Source organism: Lipotes vexillifer, unplaced genomic scaffold (assembly GCF_000442215.2).
Source record: "Lipotes vexillifer unplaced genomic scaffold, Lipotes_vexillifer_v1.1 scaffold772, whole genome shotgun sequence".
Classification (NCBI taxonomy): Eukaryota; Metazoa; Chordata; class Mammalia; order Artiodactyla; family Lipotidae; genus Lipotes; species Lipotes vexillifer.
Window position 1 is genome coordinate 835,185 of NW_006796998.1, and position 7,969 is coordinate 843,153.

Consider the following 7,969-nt stretch of genomic DNA (forward strand, 5'->3'; position numbering starts at 1 on the left):
AACTTTTGAAAGAGAACATCACTGGATATAGAATTCTAGGTTTGTGCAGGTTTTTTTCCCCTAACACTTTAAATATTTCACTCTACTCCCTTCTTAATCACATGGTTTCAGATGAGAAGTTGGCTATAATTCTTACCCTTGTTCCTCTTTAGGTAAGGTGTTTGTTAAGATTTTCTCTGTCCTTAATTTTAAGAAGTTTGAATATATACCTAAGAGTAGATTGTTAGTTTATGTTCTGCTCTTGGATCTGTAGTTAGTATCTCATTAATTTGGAGAGTATTTAGCCCTTATAATATCAAAAATTTCTTCTACTCTTTTCCCTCTTGTCCTCTTATTTGAATCACAAAAGTATTATTTATTTTCAAATTGTCCCACAGTTCTTAGATGCTCTACTCTCTTTGTTCTCATTCTCTTTATTCTTTTGCAAGTTAATTGGGAAAGTTTCTATTTACCTAACTCCAAGCTAGCTCATTACAGTTAACTGTCAAAAAAATACAGGTTTGGGGCTTCCCTGGTGGTGCAGTGGTTGAGAGTCTGCCTGCCGATGCAGGGGACATGGGTTCGTGACCTGGTCTGGGAAGATCCCACATGCCGCGGAGCGGCTGGGCCGGTGAGCCATGGTCGCTGAGCCTGCGTGTCTGGAGCCTGTGCTCCACAATAGGAGAGGCCAAAACAGTGAGAGGCCCACGTACCGCATAAAAACAAACAAACAAAAAAACAACAACACAGGTTTGAATTGCAGGTGTCCACCTATATGTGGATATTTTTTGATAGTAAATACTAAGTACTACACAGTCCCTGGTTGGTTGAATCAATGGATGCACAGGAAGTGCACATACAGAGGGCTGACTATAAGTTACATGTGAATTAACCCTCATGTTATTCGAGGGTCAACTGTATTCGCTTGACCATGTTGGTCTACTGATAAACAAAGAATTCTTCATTTCTGTTAGTTTGCTTTCGATTTCTATAATTTCACTTGATTCTTCCTTAGAGTTTGTTTCTCTGCTAACACTACTTTTTTCATTGCAGGCCTTAATATATTAATCAGTTATTTTAAATTTCTTCACTTATAATTGTAACATCTACATCATATTTGAGTCTGGTCCTGATCCTTTTTCCACTTCGGAATTGTTTTTCCTTATCTTTTAACATGATTTATTTTTTTCTTTCTTTTCTTTGGTTTAAAGTCAGACAAGATTTAAGTAGTAGTAGCCATTCTGACAGGTGTAAGGCAATACCTCACTGCGGTTTTGAGTTGCATTTCCCAATGATTAGTAATAGTGGGCATCTTTTCATGTGACTATTGGCCATCTGCATTTCCTCTTTGGAAAAAATGTCTACACAGTTCTTCTGCCCATTTTTTTAAATTGGGTTGCTTTTTTTTTTCATGTTGAGGTCCATGAGCTGTTTATATATGTTGGATAGTAACCCCTTATCAGTCCTATCATTTGCAAATATTTTCTCCCATTCAGTAGGTTGTCTTTTCATTTTGTTGATGGTTTCCTTTGATGTGCAAAAGATTTTAATTAAGTCTCATTTGTTTATTTTTTGATTTCCTTTATTTTAGGAGACTGAACCAAAAAACTATTACTAAGATTTATGTTAAAGTGTTCTGCCTATGTTTTCACCTAGGAGTTTTTTTAATACCTGGACTTACATTTAGGTCTTTAAGCCATTTTGATTTTATTTTTGTATATGTTATTAGAGAATGTTCTAATTTCATTCTTTTACATGTAGCTGTCCAGTTTTCCCAGTACTGCTATTGAGAAGACTGTCTTTTCTCTGTTGTATATTCTGCCTCATTATCATAGATTAACTGTCCATGGGTACATGGGTTTATTTCTGGGCTCTGTATCCTGTACTATTGATTAATGTGTCTGTTTTTGTGCCAGTATCATACCATTTTGATTGCTGTAGCTTTGATTGTTGTACCTGAAGTCAGGTAGCATTATTCCTCCAGCTCTGTTCTTAAGATTGTTTTGGCTATTCAGGGTCATTTGTGTTTCCATACAAATTTTAAAATTACTTGTTCTAGTTCTGTGAAAAATGCCATTGGTAATTTGATAGGGATTGCATTGAATCTGTATATTGCCTTGGGTAGTATGGTCATTTTAACAATATTATTTCTTCCAATCCAAGAACACAGTATATTGTTGCATTTGTGTCATTTTCAATTTCTTTCAACTGTGTCTTACAATTTTCTGAGTAAATATCTTTTACCTCCTTAGGTTTATTCTTAGATATTTTATTCTTTTTAATGTGATGGTAAATGGGATTGTTTCCTTAATTTCTCTTTCTAATCTTTGTTAGTGTATAAAAATCCAACAGATTTCTGTGTATTAATTTTGTATCCTACAGCTCTATTAAATTCACTGATGAACTCTAGTAGTTTTCTGGTAGTGTCTTTAGGATTTTCTATGTACAGTATCATGTCATTTGCAAACAGTGACAGTTTTACTTCTTACTTCCCAATTTGGATTCCTTTTCTTTTTCTTTCCTGATAGTCGTGGGTAGGATTTCCAAGACTATTTTGAATAAAAGTGGCAAGAGGGGACATCTTTGTCTTGTTCTTGATCTTAGTGGAAATGCTTTCAGCTTTACACCACTGAGTATGTTAGCTGTGGGTCTGTCATATATGGCCTTAATTATGTTGAGGTATATTCCCTTTATCCCACTTTCTGGAGAGTATTTTATCAAAAATAGATTTGAATTTTGTTAAAAGATTTTTCTGCTTCTATTGAGATGATCATATGGTTTTTATTCTTCAATTTGTTAATGTGGTATATCACATTGATTTGCAGATATTTACAAAAAAATCCTTGCATCCTTGGCATACAAGTATCACATACCATGATCAAGTGAGATTTAATGTACTGTTGGATTTGGTTTGCTAATATTTTGTTGAGGATTTTTGCATTTATGTTCTTCAGTGATATTGGCCTGTAATTTTCTCTTTTGTGATATCTTCATCTGTTTTTTTGTTTGTTTGTTTTGTTTTTTTTAATCAGGGTGGCCTCATAGAATGATTTCATAAGTGTTCCTTCCTCTGTAACTTTTGGAATAGTTTGAGAAGGGCCCAGAGCCAGTTTCTGAAACTTAGAGCAGGCCCCGTGCTCTTAAGTACACTACTATTCAGGGAGGTCATCAAGAAGACAAGACTACAGTTTGACCCACAAGCTAGACTCAGGCAGTTGGAGGATCCTCACCCCCTCTTCCTGTACTTGGAATGTGTGTTTCTCCAGCATTCCCCTTTCCCAGAAGCTGCCCCATATATACACACAAGACTCTCTGGAGGATATACATGACTGAACTCAGTTAAAGCCTCTATATAAACTGTTAAGATTCAGTGTGCAGTTGCAGAAATCTACTCCTTTGCAGCCACCCAAGATGAATTAGTTCCCTTGCTTACTAAACCTGCCACCTACTAATCTGAAGTACTCTGCCTCTTTTAGTCTCTCCCTGCCTTCCACATAGGGGGGGCCCAGCTTCAGGCTGCACCCAGGAAGCTCCCCATAAAGGTTTCAATCCAACATATACAGACCCTCAATATGCTGACCCACTATACTTTCAAAATTAAGCCTCTGCTTCAAAGAACCTGTGTGGTGATGAGTCCTTGATTCAGCTTGTGAATACGAAAGTGCTCAATTCATTTTCTACATATGAATAGTGAATTCTAAGCAATTTCTACTGTGACAACATTTAAGCAATTTTCTGAACCTAGGATACAAGTTCCATGGGGACAAATATCTCAGTCACTTTATCAGTTTCTTGCCAGAGCCTAGAACTGTGCTCTATAGTCACTAAGTACTCAAATATCTGTTGGATAAATAGCTGTTCTAGTGAAATCTAGGAATGGTGGCTTGAAAATGGGTAAAAGAAAATGACTATAATAAAACCCTGTGACTCCAACTCTTCCAGGCCAACAATATTAGCACCAGGAAAAACTACCACTAAGGAACTGCAGACAATTTTTCTAGGTTTCTCACAGGGACTGAACCATGAAACTTCTGAGCCAGGGATCCTCTTGATATTTAAAGTCATTAGAAAATAACAGGGTATATGTATTTGAAAAAAATATGTAACAGGAAACCATAGTATAGATCAAGTTCCAGACAAATGGTGAAAAAATAAATGGAGAATTTCAGGGGAAGAACAAATCAATAAGGTGAGACACTAAGGAAAGGCTTCATGGAACTTGGAACAAAAACTTGACCCTGAAAACAGGATAAGAAACATTTAAGTAAAATCAAAGGAGGAAAAGGGGAGGGAGAGGGTGGGAGGGAGCAAGTACAAATTCCAAACAGAAAAAGCAGGATGACCCAAAACACAGAGGCAGAGTTGTTCAAACAATGAAAGGGAACATCAAGAAGAACAATTTATTGGGCATAGAGGATTTAGAGCTATACACTGTATTAAATCAGGTTAGAAAGATAAGTAAATGCCAAGTAGTAATTTATACCTTAGTCATAAAACTGAACAGTAGAATTAAAATGCACCTACTGCTGAGGCGTGGGTTCGTGCCCCGTTTCGGGAAGATCCCCCATGCCGCGGAGCGGCTGGGCCCGTGAGCCATGGCCACTGAGCCTGCGCGTCCGGAGCCTGTGCTCCGCAAATGGGAGAGGCCACAACAGTGAGAGGCCCGCATAACGCAAGGAAAAAAAAAAAAATGCACCTACTGCTGAAATTCTAGACCTCTTTAGAAGCATATTTTCCAAGTGACAGTAAATCACAGGGACACCAGATCATTTGGCATGAAGATGATCCACTAAGTTGTAGACACAATCCAATTAAGCTGCAATCAATACCATGGGATTTTGCAGCATTTGCCATAAATTTTTCTATGAAACCATATCAAATTTGAGTCTGGTTGCAGTGAAAATCCCAGTTTCCCATCACTATTGAGAAGTTCTCTGACCTCAAATATATCAAACTAAGATATAAGGAAGCACTGCAGAAACTGATCTGAGAAATGGAACTTTTGGCCAAGATGGTGTACTAGGAGAATGCAGAATTCACATCTCCTCACAACTAGGGCCCATGCCAGGCACTGGTGGGGGAAACATGGACACCTAAGGGGATTGAAGGAAGCCCCAGTGACCAGTTGTTCCAAATACAGTTTTATTTTTCCTAATATATTTATGTATCTTTATAATTTTCTTTTGTGTTTTATTCTTTGATGTTGTACTGCTCCTTTTTTTCTTTCTTTCTTTCTGTTTTTAATTTTTACCATGCCATGAAGCTTGTGGGCTCATGGCTCCCAGGCTGGAGGTTGGGTCCGAGGTCCTGCAGTGAGAGCTCCAAGTCCAAAAGGCTGGACTACAGAGAACCTCAGACCCCAGGGAATATCAATTGGAGTGAGGCCTCCTGGAGGTCCTCATCTGAGCACCAAGAGCCAGTGCTATGCAACTGCCTGTAAACTCCAGTGCCAGATGTCTCAGGTCAAACAAACAATAAGACAGGAATACAGGACCACTCACTAAAAAGATTAAACACTGAAAAAATATGTGACAGAAGAAAGACCAAGGTAAAAACCAACAAGACAAAATAAATGAAGACAAAATATGCAACCTACCTGAAAAAGAATTCAGAGTAATGATAGTAAAAATGATCCAAAATCTCAGAAACAGAATGCAGAAAAAACAAGAAACATTTAACAAGGATCTAGAAAAACTAAAGAGCATACAAACAGTGATGAACAACACAACTACTGAAATTAAAAATACTCTAGAAGGAATCAACAGCAGAATAAGTGAGTCATAAGAAAGGATAAATGACCTGGAAGATAAAATGGTGGAAATAACTGCCAGGGAGCAGAATAAAGAAAAAACAATGAAAAGAATTGAGGACAGTTTCAGAGATCTCTGGGACAACATTAAACAAACATTTGAATTATAGGGGTTCAAGAAAAAGAAGACAAAAAGAAAGGGTCTGAGAAAATATTTGAAGAGATTATAGCTGAAAACTTCCCTAACATGGAAAAGGAAATAGTCAATCAAGTCTAGGAAGCACAGAGTGTACCATACAGGATAAACTCAAAGAGAAACATGCCAAGACACATATTAATCAAACTATCAAAAATTAAATACAAAGAAAAAAATATTAAAAGCAGCAAGGGAAAAACAACAGAAAACATACAAGGGAATCCCCATAAGGTTAACAGCTGATTTTCAGCAGAAACTCTGCAAGCCAGAAGGGACTGGCAGTACATATTTAAACTGGTGAAAGGGAAATACCTACAACCAAGATTACTCTACCCAGCAAGGATCTCATTCAGATTTGATGGAGAAATTAAAACCTTTACAGACAAGCAAAAATTAAGAGAACTGAGCTCAACCAAACCAGCTTTACAACAAAAGCTAAAGGAAACTTTCTAGGCAGGAAACACAACAAAAGGAAAAGGCCTACAAAAACAAATGCAAAACAATTAAGAAAATGGTAACAAGAACATACATTTCGATAATTACCTTAAATGTAAATGGATTAAATGCTCCAACCAAAAGACATAAACTGGCTGAACAGATACAAAAATAAGACCTGTATATATGCTGTCTACAAGAGATGCACTTCAGACCTAGGGACACATACAGACTGAAAGTGAAGGGGTGGAAAAAGATATTCCATGCAAATGGAAATCAAAAGAAATCTGGAGTAGCAATTCTCATATCAGACAAAACAGACTTTAAAATAAAGACTATTCCAAGAGACAAAGAAGGACACTACATAATAATCAAGGGATCAATCCAAGAAAAAGATATAACAATTGTAAATATTTATGCACCCAACATAGGAGCACATGAATACATAAGGCAAATACTAAAAACCATAAAAGGGGAAATCGACAGTAACACAATCATAGTAGAGGACTTTAACTCCGTAATTTCACCAATGGACAGATCACCAAAATGAAAATAAGGAAGCACAAGCTAAAAATGACACATTAAACAAGGTGGGCTTAATTGATATTTATAAGACATTCCATCCAAAAACAACAAAATACACTTTCTTCTCAAGTGCTCATGGAACAATCTCCAGGATAGACCATATCTGGGGTTGCAAATCAAGCCTTGGTAAATTTAAGAAAATTGAAATTGTATCAAGTATCTTACCTAGTCTCACAGCTTTGTGGTTGGAAATCAATTACAGGAAATAAAATGTAAAAAATAAAAACACATGGAGGCTAAAAAATACAGTACTAAACAACCAAGAGATCACTGAGGAAATCAAAAAATACCTGAAAACAAATGACAATGAAAACATGACAATGCAAAACCTATGGGATGCAGCAAAATCAGTTCTAAGAGGGCAGTTTATAGCAATACAATCCTACCTCAAGAAACAAGAAAACATCCAAATAAACAACCTAAACTTACACCTAAAACAATTAGAGAAAGAACAACAAAAAAACCCCAAAGTTAGTAGAAGGAAAGAAACCATAAATATCAGATCAGAAATAAATGAAAAAGAAATGAAGGAAACAATAGCAAAGATCAATAAAACTAAGCACTGGTTCTTTGAGAAGGTAAACAAAATTGGTAAACCATTAGCCAGACTTATCAAGAAAAAAGGGAGAAACCCCTCAAATCAACAGAATAAGAAATGAAAAAGAAGTAACTGACACTGCAGAAATACAAAGGATAATGAGAGATTACTGCAAGCAACTCTATGCCAATAAAATGGACAACCTGGAAGAAATGGACAAATTCTTAGAAAAGCACAACCTTCAGAGTCTGAAACAGGAAGAAATAGAAAATATAAATAGACCAATCACAAGCACTGAAATTGAGACTGTGATTAAAATCTTCCAACAAACAGAAGTTCAGACGCCTTCACAGGCAAATTCTATCAAACATTTAGACAAGAGCTAACACCTATCCTTCTCAAACTCTTCCAAAATATAGCAGAGGGAGAAACACTGCCAATCTCATTCTACAAGTCCACCATCAAGCTGATACCAAAACCAGACAAA